The following is a 16,820-nucleotide window of genomic DNA, read 5'->3' as shown; positions in this document are numbered from 1 at the left end:
TGGGACTAAAACCCACCTTTCCTGAGGTGCATTTCTGCTTGTTCTCCTGCTCTATACAATTTTCTTTTTGAGACTGTTTAAACAAATGGTTCTTTTGAGTGCAGGTCTGATATTTTCCAATCTGTCCAATTGCCAATAGGATTTCTTTTTGTTTGGGGATCCACTGGGTTATTTCAGGGCTTACTTCTATCTCTGTACTCATGGTACAGTCAGACGTGACAATGTTTAAGGAACTACATAGAGTACCAGAGATTGAACCTGGGTTGACCTTGTGCAAGGCTGGCACCTATCACCTATCACAGTATAAACTCTTTTTCCTCAGTAGAGCTCTTTCTTGATGCATGCCTTAGCCTCTCATTTCATTGGCCCTCAAAAGACCACTGAACTAGACCTTCACAGTCAAAATTTGGTGAAGTCAGCCAGGAGTAGACTCTACTTTTGATCTACATATCTAAAAGTATCTACATAGGATTTTTACACTGCTCCCAGTTTATTAGTGAAAGAATGGGTCTCTCATTTAACAATATTGATTTTTTCTTTGTCTATAAATAGAAGAAAATTCTTTGGGTTTCATGCCCCAAAATACTTCTTCCCCTCTCCTACTCTGGGACACATTTTTTTGTATCAACTATGGGTAATTCTTTAAGCACTCTGAAGGAATAGCAATAGCTATGGATTTTTATTCAGTCTGTGGATCGATTTAATTTGCTTTATTTCATTAGCAAATAGGATAAGCTAAATTATTTCTAGGCATCAGAAAGATGTGTAGAAAACATATAGTTTTAGTCACCTAGTTGTCCCTTATATCAAGAAAGTTTGAGTTTTTCTATCTCTTCCAGGACTTCTCATGCCTGTAGTAGATACTAAGTGCATGCTTTATTCATGTGCCATGTGTTTTGTGTTATGTGTTATGTGCTGTGCTTTGGGGATGAATGTCAGGGTTTGGTCAGTTTTTTTATTGCTTTTCTCTTATCTCTATGGGTAATTATTTAAGGATATATGCTGGGTTTTTTTCTATTGTTATTAAGAAAGAAAGTCAAAGCATCAAATATTAATAGGTCTCATAGTTGTTCTAGGTTTCAAGAGATACAAGGTTTATTTAAAATTGTTAATATTATTCATTCTCTTATTGTTCTCTTTATCACAAAATGAGTGAATGGTGGATCTTTTAGATAAGCAGATCTTTTTTTTATCAAGTTGTTGCATCATAATTAAGTTGGGAGATTTCTAAAATGGTTACTGGGCCTATGGATAAAATGGAGAGTTATCTAAATTTCTTAGTAGGAAAAATATTAAATGAATAAAAGGTAAAAATATGATATAAGTATGCACAAAAATATTTTAAAAGATATGAAATCAAAATCATACTTGCTTTCCTTTGGTTATTTTTTGTTTGTTTTTGTTTGCTTTTTGTTTTAGGTGCATTCCCAGCAGTGCTCAGAGCTTTCTCCTGGATCTGAGCTGAGGGATCACTCCAGGTGTGGTCAGAGGATGACATGGGGTGCCAAGGGTCAAACTTGGGTCAGTCACATGCAAGGCAAGCATTCTACCTGCTATACTATCTCTCTAAAGGTAAAGGTAAATGCCCTCCCGTTGATCGTCGATTTGCTCGAGCGGGCCCAGTAACGTCTCCATTGGAGACTTTGTTGTTACTGTGTTTGGCATATCGAATACTCTCGGTAGCTTGCTGGGCTCTCCGAGAGGGGCGGAGGAATCGAACTCGGGTAGGCCATGTTGGCCGCTTGTAAGGCGAACGCCCTACCCGCTGTGCTATCGCTCATGTTATGAACTTCGTAGCAATAATGAAAGTATCTGTAAAATTTTTGTGATCACCATTAATTCTTTTAAGTTTCAAAGACTGAACAAATTTGAAAAATTTTGGAAAGGGCTGATTAGGGTTTAGAATTTATGGACAGTAAGATTAAAAATCACCATCTATCTTATGTAAATACTTTTAACAAAGTTTTTTTTTGCATATTGAACGCCATGGGAAGCTTGCTAGGCTCTGCCGTGTGCGCAAGATACTCTCAGTAGCCTGCTGGGCTCTCTGAGAGGGGTGGAGGAATTGAACCCAGGTTGGCCACGTGCAAGGCAAAAGCCACTGTGCTATCGCCCCACCCCATAACTTGTCTACTCCTAAACAAATCCCATTTTCTCAATCTGTAGCATGGTCCTGAAATGTTTTCCCACCCCCTTCCAAAATTCTACTTAGATGTGGGAAGACCAACTCAATGTCAGTCTCTGAAATCCCACCCCCCCAACACACACACATATCAAAATTAACCACTTTTTTTGACTTTATGAAACCATAGGATTTGATCAGACTTCTTAGTTGTTTTGCAACACCTTAGCCTAGAACAATAAATAAATTCTCTTTTCAATTGAGGGGCTGTGAGTTATTTGTGTTTCTTAGGAAAATACACTCCATCTCCCCCCAGATATTCTGGGAACTCCTTTAATGTCGATGATCAGAACTTCAAGTGTTTGCACGCTGCCCAGTACCAGACACACTATGAGCACTGGGGTCCCCCACCCCAGGATGTCAGTGAAAGAGACCCCCATCCCCCCTCCCCACACCCCCAGTCTGGGGTTTTGCCCTATTTAAGGAAGCACAATGAAGTACTACCGTGACTCCTGGCATTCTAAACATCCCATTCTGCATATAGATATAGAGCATTTAAGTTAAAACTGAGCGATTTCTTTTTGTGTCTGAATGTATGTTTATATGTCTCACCCATGAGAATTTAATTTTTGGATAAAACTGTTAAGATATTTGGTTCTTCTCGGGTTGCTGCCCAGGAACGACTCCTCTAGCTATTTATTGAGCTCCTTAACGTTCAGAATTCCAGAGGCACAGAAACCAATCTCGGAACCCAGCAGCTTTGGGCAGAAATCCCTCCAGACTTAATTACTAAAATATTAAAATTTCAAATCACATGGCCACTATTGAGGCCATGCAAAATCATATGCTCTTCATAATCAGCAACAGAAAATAAATTATCCAATTTGTTTTAGATTCACTGTCACTGTCCTCCCATTGTTCATTGATTTGCTCGAGCAGGCCCAGTAACATCTCCATTTTGGGACTTGTCGTTACTGTGTTTGGCATATCGAATACATCACGGGTAGCTTGCAGGCTTTGCCGTGCGGGAGAGATACCCTCGGTAGCTTGACGGGCTCTCCAGGAGGGGAAGTGGAATCAAACTTGAGTTGGCAATGTTGCCTGCATGCAAGGCAAATGCCCTACCGCTTTGCTATCGCTCCAGCCCTTTCAGCAGGTCTGATTGTTGGGGGGAAATTCCAAATAATAATGGTGGATCTTTAAGGTAAATATGTAAAGTAATCAAAGTAGAAAGAGAGTAAAGTGGAAATCATCTGCCACACAGGCAGGGGGAGGGTTGGGAGGAGGATATACTGGGGTTCTTGGTGTTGAAAAATGTGCACTGGTGAAGGGATGGGTGTTTGATCATTGTTATGACCAAGACTTAAACCCGACAGTTTTGTAACTGTTCTCATGGAGATTCAATAAAAATAATTAACAAATAAATAAAATAAAAGGCAAAAAATAAATTAAAAAAAATAAAGGTAAAGGTAAAGGCCCTCCCGTTGATCGTCGATTTGCTCGAGCGGGCCCAGTAATGAAAAAAATATTTGGTCTAAAAATTTTATAGTCAAACTTAAGCTTTTGCAACTCAAAAGAAACAGTGATCAAAATACAAAGACAGTCCACAGAAATAGGAAAGGATATTCGCCAAATACACATCCGAGAAGGGGTTGATATCAAGGATATACAAAGCACTGGTTGAACTTCACAAGAAGAAAACATTCAATCCTGTCAGAAAATGGGGCAATGAAATGAACAGAAACTTCCTCAAAGATGAAATCCGAATGGCTAAAAGACACATGAGAAAATGCTCTACATCATTAATCATCAGGGAGATGCAGATCAAAACAACAATGAGATATCATTTCACACCACAGAGACTGGCCCACATCCAAAAGAACAAAAACAACCGGTGCTGGTGCGGATGTGGCGAGAAAGGGACCCTCCTTCACTGCTGGTGGGAATGCCAACTGGTTCAGCCCTTCTGGAAAATAGTATGGACGATTCTCAAAAAACTAGAAATTGAGCTCCCATTTGACCCAGCAATTCCACTCCTGGGAATATACCCCGGAGAGGCAAAAAAGTATAGCAGAAGTGACATCTGCATTTGTTTGTCCATTGCAGCACTGTTCACAATAGCTAGAATCTGGAAAAAACCTGAGTGCCTGAGAACAGATGACTGGTTAAAGAAACTTCGGTACATCTACACAATGGAATACCATGTAGCTGTCAGAAAGGATGAAGTCATGAAATTTACATACAAGTGGTATTACGTGGAAAGTATCATGCTAAGCAAAATGAGTCAGAAAGAGAGGGATAGACATAGAAAGATTGCATCATCTGGGGAACGTAAAGTAACAAAATAGGAGACTAACACCCAAGAATAGCCAATATCAGTACCAGAAGGATTACTCCATGGCTTTGAGGACAGCCGCACACGCTAGGGGAAAAGGCAGCTCAGATAGAGAAGGGAGCACCAAATAAAGGTTGTTGGGAGGTTCTTCTCAGGATGGGAAATGCGTGATGAGTGTAGACTATAGTCCGAACAAGATTGCCACTCAATGTCTCTTTTGCAAACCACAGCACTTAAAAGGAGAGAGATAACAACAGGGAATGCCCAGCCACAGAGGTAGGGTGGGATGGGGGGAAGAGGGGTGGGAGGGATACTGGGACTGGTGATGGTGGAGAATGGGCACTGGTGGAGGGATGGGTATTCGATCATTGCATAACTGAAACCCAAGCACAAAAATTTGTAAGTCTACAACTGTACCTCATGGTGTTCCACTAATAAAAATTTAAGGGAAAAAAAATAAATGAAAATTTTATAGTCGAATTTTGACAAATGAAAATGTTATGAAATGTGGTAGCTTTTCTTGAAACATGCAGTTCTACAGTCATAAAATCGGATATAATATTTTATCTTCATGTATTTATTAATAAGAATTAGATTTTTTATTAAGAATTAGATTAACAAATGGAATTAGACAGTTTTGTCCATGAAGACAAAACTGGATTGATTTGTGCTAATACCAAATGGAATTTCACATTAGGTAAACTTGCTTGAGAGGTTAAAGTTTAAATTAAATGAAAGAAATCTCTAAAAATATTTGGTTTCTGGGATTGTTGGCTACATTAAATTTTAGGGCTAGTTAATAAAATATTAAGTAATAGATTATTTTAGGAATTTAGGGACTTCCAGGTTGCCTGAATTAACCTCTGAAAATGGTGGAAATTTAGCATTGAATCTTAGTGGAAGTTTAGGGACTACTTTGAAGGTTTATCTTAAGTTGTTTTCTAAATCTCTTCAGGAAAATCAAGTATTATGTCTAGTATTGGGACTTCATTTACTACTTTAGAACTAGAGGTTTAAACCTATAAAGAGTACAATTGTGTGTGTTAGGTAAGACATATAATGGATGGAGACATCTTTAGGGAGGGAACCGACAGAATTCTATCTTAAAAATGAAACAGGCAAAATGGAATAAAGAAAAGTTAAGGGAAAAATGTGACCATAAGAGGCATGTGTAAAAGTCTTAAATATTGCATTTTAGTGCAAGAAATTTTGTATGGTGAGCTTGAAGTATTATCACTGTATCACTGTCATCCCGTTGTTCATTGATTTACTCAAGTGGGCACCAGTAACATCTCTATTAGTCCCAGTCCTGAGATTTTAGAACCTCTTCTTATTCGTCTTTTCCAATGATTGGAGGGTCTTTCAGGGCCAAGGGAATGAGAACTGTTATAGTTACTAGTTTTGGCATATTGAATACACCACGGGGAGCTTGCCAGGCTCTGCCCATGTGGGTGGGATACTCTTGGCAACTTGCCAGTCTCTCTCTCTCTCTCTCTCTCTCTATATATATATATATATATATATATTTCTATGATTTGTTGCCTACTCTCTGAACCCCATCTAACATGGCGTGGTAATTATGGAAAATGGGTAGGGAGTGTCTTATGATGTGTCCAAGAATATATTCACTCATATGTGAGGCTCGGCCCAAGCCTGTGGGAAGCGGCCTGGAGCATGGTGGTGGTTGGATAGTGGAGGTTAGCTGCTGGGGCTGGATCCCTTGGGGCGGGGAGGGTCTTGCTCGCCCCCTCTGGGGAATCCCAAGTGAAAATAGCCTGGTGCAGAGTCCGGTGGCATGGTTATGGGGGCCTCATTTTATATTCCTGTTGGAAGGAGCAGCGGAGAGTTCTGGAGGGTGGTGATGAGATTATCTGGTGCCGGCAGGGTGTGGCTTATGGGTGTCACCCCTGGATGACTGAAGGCTGGAAAGCAGGCAGAGGATCTCTGCTCCCGGGTCCCATTGAGTCCAGGTTCTAAGTTCACAAAGTTCCGCATTAGCTGGCTTCATTTGAACTTCACTCCTGTGTGAGGTTCAGCATGAGTGTCTGGAAAGTGACCTGAAGCATGGTGGTGGTTGTGTAGTGGAGACAGGAATATAAAATGAGGCCCCCATAACTATGCCACTGGGCTCCACGCCAAGCTATTTTCACTTGGAGTGCCCCGGAGGGGGGCAGGCAAGAGCCCTCCTGGCATCAAAAGACCCAGCCCTGGCGGCCAACTTCCACTATCCAGAAGTATTATATGGATTATAAACACTATCACACTGTCCTCCCATTGCTCATCGATTTGCTCAAGCAGGCCCAGTAACATCTCCATTGTGAGACTTGTTGTTACTGTGTTTGGCATATCGAATACGTCATGATTAGCTTGCCAGGCTTTGTCATGTGGGCGAGATACTCTTGGTAGCTTTCCCGGCTCTCCGAGGCGGGGGGGGGGGGGGGGGGGGTAGGAATTGAACCCAAGTCAGTCAGGAAAATTAAGTTTTATTATCAATAGTAAGTTTGAATTAAATAAGATTTTAATTTTACTCTGGATAAAAAGACAAAAGAGGGTAGGGCGTCTGCCATGCACGCAGCCAACACGGCCACCCAAGTTCGATTCCTCCGCCCCTCTCAGAGAGCCCAGCAAGCTACCGAGAGTATTCGATAAGCCAGACACAGTAACAACAAAGTCTCCAATGGAGACGTTACTGGGCCCGCTCGAGCAAATCGATGATCAATGGGAGGGCCTTTACTTTACTTAGTGAACTTTTTCAGAAAATAAATTATTCAATTGGTATACCTTATAATTGAAGATGTAGGTTATTTAGATAATATTATTTCATGTAATTTTATCATTATATCTTAAGTAAACATAGTCTGTTTTAAGATAGATAAGTTTTGCTTTGGGGTTTTTATAGTTTTGTTTTTATATTTTATTATTTTATTAGTCATATTATATATAATATTTTATAATTGGATTTTACATTTTTTATTAAAACTGTAATTTATAAAGTTATTCAGAATTGTGTCTTAGTTCAACTAACTTGCAGCACCAAACTCACCACCAGTATCAAGTTCCCTTCACCAATGTTGCAGGAACGTCCTCTAACACCACCCCATACCCCAACCCCCCCAACCTGCCCCTCAATAGGCGCCATTGTAAGTCCATTGGGTCTTTTTATTTCAGTGTTTTGACTCTATGGTTTGAATATTTGGCTCTATCATTCCTTAACAGCACTTTTGTTCCTTAATCCCCTGACCTGGCCCCCTTTGCTCTCTCCTCTCCCTCCACTCCACTCTTTCTCCTTATACTCTGGGGATAAGGTTGATCTTGGCATCCTCTACGGCACCCTACCCCCGCCTTTTTAAAATATTGTATTCCTTTTTTAAGTTATTCTAAAAACCACATGAAAGTGATATCATCCTTTGTTTATCCTTCTCCTGGCTTACTTCATTTAACATAATATCTTCTAGTTCCATCCATGTTGCAGCAAATTGTATGATTTCATCATTCCTTACAGCTGTGTAGTATTTCGTTACACATCTTTGTGATCTACTTGTCTGTCATTGGCCGTCTAAACCATAGCTCTAGTCCTGCAACAAACAGTGGTGTGAATACATTCTTTTGGATATTGTTTTTCTGTCCTGGGAATAGGTACTGAAAATTGGAATTGCTGAGTCATTTGGAAGCTTGATGCTGAGCTTACTGAGTACTCCCCATACTCTTTTCCATAGGTGTTGAACTAGACAATATTCCCACTGGTAGTATTTGCTACTTTGTTTACATGGGCAATTGCATACTGTTAGTAACTTTCATAGGTGTTTAACCTTTTAATACCTGTAAGATAAACCTTCAAACAAATAAAAACATTTAAGAAAAAATCTAATTTTGTTATTAAAAGTAGAGAAATAAAGAATTTCTTAGTTTAGTTGATATCTCATAATAATTGCTTTCTTCCCTTATGGAAAGAGAAATACAGATGAACCAAACCTATCTGTGTGATATGTTAGAGTTTCATGGGAGTGGAGCAAACCATATGTGGTGTCATGGATTGAATGCGGGTTAGCCCCATGTAATGCATAAAGTACTTACTAGAAAGTGAAAATTAATGTGGGAATTCTAAAATTATTTTGAAGTCCAGAAAATTCTAACGTGAATTGTTTAATTCTGGGTACTTTGTGAAATTGTATTCTTCAGCTGAAAAAGCTTGCTTGCCAATTATGCTATATGAGCCCTTTATTTTTGAGCATCCTTCGCATTTGTAGACAAATTCTAACGTCTTATTCAGAGAATTCGTGGGAGAAAAATTCATTTCACAGAAACCCCAGATTTTTTGTGTAACAAGATAAAATTGCAGTGCATATGGCAAAAAAACAAACACTTAAAATTGCAGATTAAAATGTTCTAGGAACTGAGTGGACCATTGAAGATGAACTTTGATCTACAGAAACTGATAAATTGCATCTTACTACAAGTAGAACAGAAACATTTTTTTCTCTCTTCTTGAGTCCTTTTCTATTTTATAAATACTTATGGCAGCAAGTTTTTTCATAAATACAGGAAAGGATTCTTCACTTTGTAATAGATAATTTGGGAACTGGCTGTATTACTAAGGCATTGCAATGTTAGAGAAAATACTATATTAGGGAACAAGATTAACCTAAACAAAGAGGAAAATGTCTTGTTTAAAGGATTCCAGTCTGCTAGCAATGTGACAATATAGACCTTCGGAGCCTTTTATAAAACCCTGGGAATGTGAGGCCGGAGTGACTGTACAATGGGTAGGGCGCTTGCCTTGCAAGTGGCCTACTCAGTTTCATTACCTGGTACCCGATTTGTTTCCTGAGGTCCACAGGCATAATACTTGAGCACAGAGGAAGGATTGAACCCAGGTGTGCAGCTGGGTGTGGCCCCCAAACAAAATGATGGAGAATGTGTCATATTAACTTAAACCCTCAGTTGCCATATAATTTTGGTTTAAATTCATAACAATAAACATGAACTCTCCCCTAGGCATAAATGGATCCAGAGCAGGTTGCTAATCCACTTCAGATATCTTGTGAGAAATCTAGAGACTAAATGTAAACTACTTCCCTCTCTCCTCCAAAACCTACGTGAATGGTCTGGGGTATAGAAAACTAAAACCAACAGGATAGGCCTAAATTTTGTAGTTTGAACATTATGAAAGTATCCATCAGAGAATTCATCATTTTAATCTGGGTTACTCCCTCCATATAAATAAGACCATTCGATTCCTATCTGATTCCTGTCTGGACAGTACTGATCACTGGAGAATGAAAATTGGCATTATTCCTGAGTCCAAGGAGACCATTTATGCTCAATTTAAAATTGCAGGTTAAAGGAATCCATATAATATGCTTATGCAAATTAAGAAGCTATGTTTCTCGGAAGTAAACTTGTCCTACTACTATAATTTTTTACCAGTTCAATGGCAAAGGGAGAGAAAAAGATGTTTCAGTAATCTGGCTTTTTGCAAGAAAAATTCTTTCCTTTTAAGCATTTGGGTAGAACTTTTGGCTTGTATGCTAGACTAAACCCTGAATTTTTCAAATATCTGCCTGTGACTTTCTGAATTGCCATTTCAAATCTTTGTTTTGTTCCGTTTTTAAGTTAACTCATATTGGTTAACAATTTGGACAATCTTTGAAAGAACAGACAATCTGGAGATGAAGTGGTTGATATTGACTGCAGATACTATAAGTGATTGTGCTATTTGGTAAATCCTGTAGACAGAAAAGAATCTGTAGATGAGAAAATATCTCTTATTTGATACTTTGACTTGGCTGTAGAATCTGAGATGGAGAATGAAATACTTGAAGCTTTTTCTTGGATTTCCAGTTTACTTCAATTATAACATTTTTTTTATTTTTGTCAAAGATTTAGACACAACTTACATAGTTTTATATATCCTCAAGACCAAGACACTCATTTTGTAAGTGGACAGTTTGCCTAAAAATAAACAAATGAAAAAGAAAACTACTGCATCTAAATAACAAATGCATTAAACCAAAGGTAGTCATTTGATTTGCTCAGATTTTAAAGCTTTGAACCAACAATTACAATAAAATATTTTTAAAATCATGAATATTATTCAAGGAAGATATACATAAAAATATAGAAATAATTTCTTCCCTTGTGTTGCAAAATTTTTCCTAGGGTATTTTTGTTGGTTTTGTTGGTTTCTTCCCTTGTGTTGCAAAATTTTTCTTAGGGTTTTTATGTTTTTTTTTTCATTTTGGTTACACCATGCTGTTAATTCTTAGGTCTTATCCCTGGTTTTGCGTTCAAGGATCACTCCTGATGGTGGTCAGGAGACCATGTCTAGCGCTGAAAATAAAATAGATCAACCATGTGCTAGGCAAGTGCATTATCCCTACACTAACTTTTCAGTCCCTGACTTTTTTATAACATTAAATTATTTTACATATCAAAGGTGTTTTAGGATTTTAAAATTCTACAGGCAAAATTAAGTAACTTTAGAGTGAGTTTAGTATATCTCTCTGGCTCTATTAAAAATTATTTAAAGTATAACAATAAGGAAGAGCTGCTTGAAAGAGATTTAAATATTCTTTTACTGGTAACCACTCAGTGATTTGCAAACATAAATTACTTTTGTTTGGAACAATAGGGGGCACATAGTGGAAAATAGAGATAAGATTGATTTTTAAGTAAAACAGCCAGCTGCCTCTCTAGTAATAACAGAAAAAAATATTCAACTCAACTCATTTTTGTTAAATTATTGCTCTCGTTTCTGTGCACAAAAGTATCAATATTTATGGTAGAATAAAGTAAGGAGTGTAAATTCTAACTTTACCAACCATTCATCTGTTCAAAGAGTTACTTTTTAAAAATGTAAATGCATTATATTTGTATTGAACCTATTATAGGCTAAACAAAACACTTATTTTGCATTGGTAAGAATAAAGTTTGAGAAAGAAAACTGGTGTTCTAAAAGGGGAAGGGAACTAGAAAGTGGTGAAATAGGTAAAGAAAATCAATTGTATAGCGGTGACTTTTGATGATGACTATTTTATACTCTATATAAAGTAGTATATACAGACATCAGAGTATAATGCTATATACTTAAAACATACATTGATGTCAATGACAGACTTCAATGCTTCATTAATGTATTTTCCTGTTTGTTTTCAGTTTGGGGGCCACAGGTGATTTTCAAAACAACTTGTGACTCTATGGTTGGAGATCACTATTTGTGGTGTTCCAAGGATGAATTGTGGTGCAGCGGAATCAAACCTGGGTCAGCAGCATGCAAGGCAAGCACATTAACCTCTGTACTATCTTACCAGTTCAATAAATATGTTTTGATGAAAGCCTATTTTAAGAAATATGTAAGACAATGGGGTGCCAGATAAATGGCAGAAGAGATAAGTTGCAGAGACCTTGGTTTGATCACCAGCATATGAGCCTCAATGCACCACCAAGGATCAGCCCTAAGCACAGAAAAGAAACAGCAACACATTTTTCTTGTGTTTTTGCTTATTTTTAGCCTTCTCAAATAGTGAGGACTTCTGGTTTGGATGATACATACAGATAATGGAAATGACATGACAAAAGAATGGAAATAGCAAGTAGTTAAAAGGAGGCCACTTATCAGGTAACATCCTCTCTTTGATCCTATATTTCCACTGAGATGTATGGAACATCCCTTACCTCCTCAGCTGTGCCTAAAAGATGGAAGAAAAGCAATACTTATCACGAACAAGTGCATAATCAGAGAATCGAAGAAAGCTGAGGAGATCAAGAATAGTAAGTTCCGGCAAGAAGAGGTAGACTACAGAACATCAGCAACAGATAAGCAGATAATCGATAGTACCAGACATCAAGAGACATTGAACCCATGGACATTGTTGAAAAGAATATCCTGGATTCTTGGGACATTAAGGTACAGCTCAGTGGGGGATAAATGGAAGGACAGAACAAGTGAGAAACCAGTATCACCAGGACTACGTTCACAAGATGTCAAGGAATCCCAAACTATCTTCCTTTTTTTTGGGGGGGGGGGGGCAGGCAGTTTTAGGTCACACCCATCAATACTCAGGGGTTACTCCTAGCTCTGCATTCAGGAATTACTCTTAGTATTGCTCAGGGGACTGTTTAAAATGCCAGGGATCAAACCCGGGTTGACCATGTGTAAGAAAAACCCCCTACCAACTGAGCATTGCTCCACCCAATCCCACAATTACCTTCTTAAGCTGCCAAATAAATAACCATACCATCATAAACATGTGGAGTTTTTTTTTTCCCTTTATTTCATTTTATTTTTTTTTACAGTTGTAGATTTACAATTTTTTGTGCTTTGGTTTTAATTATACAATGATCAGATACCCATCCCTCCACCAGTGCCCATTTTCCACCACCATGGATAATATCCCTCCCACCCCCATCCCCCCATCCCCCCTGTCTCTGTGGCAGGGCAATCCCCTGTGTTCTCTCTCTCCTTTTGGGTTGTTGTGGTCTGCAAAAGAGGCATTGAGTGGCAAACAAAACATGTGGAGTTTTTATGTTAATTTTCCATACCATGTTCACAGCCTAACATGCAAGAGTTAGCCCAGTTTTGTGGTAATACAGAGACCTCACTTGGTACAAGATCAAGCATCATTATAGACCCTGGCAAATCTCATTTTGATGTCTTTTGTTCATATACAGTTTTTCTTTCTGTCCTCCAGGCTTGTGTGTGTGTGAGCTTTAATTAAGAGTAGCTTCCTAATGTTCTCTTCTGTCATAAATGTGAATAACAATAAGAATCTGAGGATAATAAAAACCTAACAATGGTAGGCTTCTTTTCATTGACTTGGTCCTCTGGAATTTAGAATTCTTTCATGTCAAAGGCACAAAGGAAAAGCAGCTTTTACTCTTGAAAAATTGTGTTAATATCATGGGAAAGGTTATAAAAAACTAAAGCATGAATTTCATATGAATTTAAGCAGTTTAAATTTTTGAGGAGAAGAAGATAAGTAATTCTGGCTTTTCTTCTTTGTCCAAAGAATTTTTTTGACTTTTAAAATAATTTCAGGTACTATTGACATAGGACATTATTTTACTTTCAAGATCATAAGGGAATCATTTTGAGATTTGTGTGCACTGCAGAATAATCATGACTAGAAATCTATCTAGCATCTTTTCTTAAGAAATTTTAAATTTGCATATCATATTGAGTTAAAGCCTGTGTGCTATATTTTTTCTTGACTTAACCTTAATTTGAACAGGAAATTGTACCTCTGAATCCTTCTCCCATTCATATACCTTCTTCCCAACAAAAACCAATCTGGTTTCTGTTTATATAATTTTTGTTTTGTTCGGTTTAGTTTATTAATTTGTCTTGTTTTTGAGATTTTGAGATAAATAACAAACACCAATTTTTCTTCTTTTTTTCTGACTCATTTTACTTGATATGATACTCTAAAAGTTCTTCCAAATTGTCACAAATAGTAATTCCATCATTTTTATAGTAGAATAGTATCCTATTGCCTGTAGGTGGTATACCACATTTACAGACATTTTGTTTGTTCTATTACTTTGCTTGTATAACAGTGATCATAGGTACATTACACATTTGTATATTAATTGGTAGTGTTTTTTTTACATGTACTGAATCAAACTGACTTTTTATTCTAGAAGGACAGCATCCTAAACTCAAGTTTAGAAAAGAGAATTTAGAAATCATCACTACAAGTTTCATTATAATGTGGCTGATAAAAGAGAGGGATAATCATAATGATGGCATGGTTAAACTTTGATTTTTTGTAGTCATAAGTCATCTAGTGTTTATTCTTACTTAACTGCTTTATTTTCCTCACTTTCTAAAACTCCAGTTACAAGGAGTCAATGTGATTAGGAAGTGCAAATTTGAGGCTCTTGTAGACAGAATCTAAAAGCTGAGATGGACAAAATTAGAAAATAGCATATAATCCAGTGACTGAATTAAAGGCCGGTCAGAATTTTGGGTTATGATGAGAGAGAAGAGTTAATTATATTAGCTGTTTTCCATTAGTAGTGTTGTGCTGAAAGTAGAATCACTTGATTTATTTATGAATATTGAAAGTTCATACACTTTCATGAAGTGAAAAGGCAGTGTAGAAATTTTCTTAGAAGTCTATTGCACTTTAAGTATTTCATTGCTTAATAAAGAACATTTCATTGCTGAAGTTTGTGTCTTATTTTATTCATTTCCTTTTGCCTATAAAGTACATTGTTGGAATTTAATTTAATCACATTATAGCTTTATATATATCATTAATGGGTATCACATTGAGCCATAAAATATAATTCAATATAAAATATATCAAGTTTTAATGATAACTTGTGCATCTGCATAGAATACAATTATTCTTCTAGTCTTCTTTTTCTTTATTTTTGGTGACAGAATTGAATGCACTTTTGGATCGAAAATAACCTTATATCCTTCCTAGTTAGCCACCCACAACATTCACAAAACCACCTTGAACTTTCCCCTTTATTAACTATTATTGTGTCCCTTTATACTTTTATCAGTTGAATTCCTTATTTTACATCCAATAGGAGGATATAAAAATATTGTGGAAATTCCAGAAGCATAAAATTTTGTATAATCCCTCACCCCAGGTTTTGTCTCTTACCACCAGACATCAGTCTCTATGTTTGTAGGTTTTAGTGTTTTACTAAGTAAGGAGCTCTGTATATGTTCTGCATCATAACCCAATTAAATACACACAATAGACGCAAAAAAGAAGGTGGGTTTTATTTTGAGATTTCTACTGAATTTCTATTATAACAAAACAGGAGTCCATAAAAAGAAAGGAATGAAGTAGAGAATTTCAGATGGATTGATAACTGATGGGCACTGATGAAGACAGGTTGAGAGGTAAAGAATGTCCTGGAGCAGATAAGACAAATCAGTTTAAATCAGGCATAAATTTTAGAGTGGACTGTGAACCTTGTGGAGTCATGCTTATTAGTTTCAAATCTCAATTTCTTCATCAAATGCAGATTATCATTCTCCAAGTAAGATTTATGGTATTCGTGGTAGAAGCACAACCCAAAGGGCTTAAACTTAACTCCATTTTAATTTCTATTGCTTATTTTTCAGTTCTCACATTTGTCTTTATATATTTGCAAGCATTGTATTAATCTTAGAAATCATTGATTATTCTTGAGCTACTCCAGAGACAGAAATTGTGGTCTTTAGACACCTGGAAAAAGATTATATCCCTCCTTGATAAGAACTATCCATTAACTTCTTGCAGTTCTACTTTATAACAACAACAACAACAACAACTACTACTACTACTACTACTACTACTACTACTACTACTACTATTACTAATCATTCTCACTGTCCTCCCATTGCTCATCGAATTGCTCGAGCGGGCCCAGCAACATTGTGAGATTCAGTACTTGTTTTGGCATATCGAATACGTCATGGGTAGCTTGCCAGGCTGATATACTCTCGGTAGCTTGCTGGGTTTGTTGGAATTGAACTCAGATCGACCAGGTAGGCCGTGTGCAAGGCAAATGCCCTACCCGCTGTGCTATCAGTCCAGCCCACTACTACTACTACTACTACTACTACTACTACTAATAATAATAATAATAATAATAATAATAATAAGTCTGATTTATTCTTTCCCTCAGGAAAAATTCTTCAGGTTATTTAAACTAAACCACAACCCACCAAATTTCCTACTATAGGAGAAGCAGCATCACTGTCTAGAACTTTCCATCATATAGTTGATATAAAGAAATTAATCTGTTCTCCATGCACACATTGTACTTTAGTTCACTAAACTAGGGGCTCTCAAATTAGAACCTTGGATGTGACAAAAAATAGCAATAAAGTTAGAAAATATCACCTTACAAGCGGCCAGCATGGCCAACCCGAATTCGATTCCTCCACCCCTCTCGGAGAGCCCGGCAAGCTACCGAGAGTATTCGATATGCCAAACACAGTAACAACAAAGTCTCCAATGGAGACGTTACTGGGCCCGCTCGAGCAAATCAACGATCAACGGGAGGGCCTTTACCTTTACCTTTACCTTTATTTCGTAAGACACCATCAGCATTTTGAAGACACATCACTTAAAAAATACATATTCTAGAGTTTTTCGGGCAGGAGTGATAGCACAGCGGTAGGGCATTTGCCTTACAAGCAGCCAACATGGCTGACCCGAGTTCCATTCCTCCGCCCCTCTCGGAGAGCCCGGCAAGCTACCGAGAGGATCTCGCCCGCATGGCAGAGCCTGGCAAGCTCCCCGTTATGTATTCTATATGCCAAGCACAGTAACAACAAAGTCTCCAATGGAGATGCGTTACTGGGCCCGCTTGAGCAAATCAATGAACAATGGGAGGACAGTGATAGTGACA

Source organism: Sorex fumeus, unplaced genomic scaffold (assembly GCF_029834395.1).
Source record: "Sorex fumeus unplaced genomic scaffold, SorFum_2.1 ptg000043l, whole genome shotgun sequence".
Taxonomy (NCBI): Eukaryota; Metazoa; Chordata; class Mammalia; order Eulipotyphla; family Soricidae; genus Sorex; species Sorex fumeus.
The sequence above is the reverse complement of the archived record's forward strand: the minus strand, read 5'-3'. Positions refer to the sequence as shown.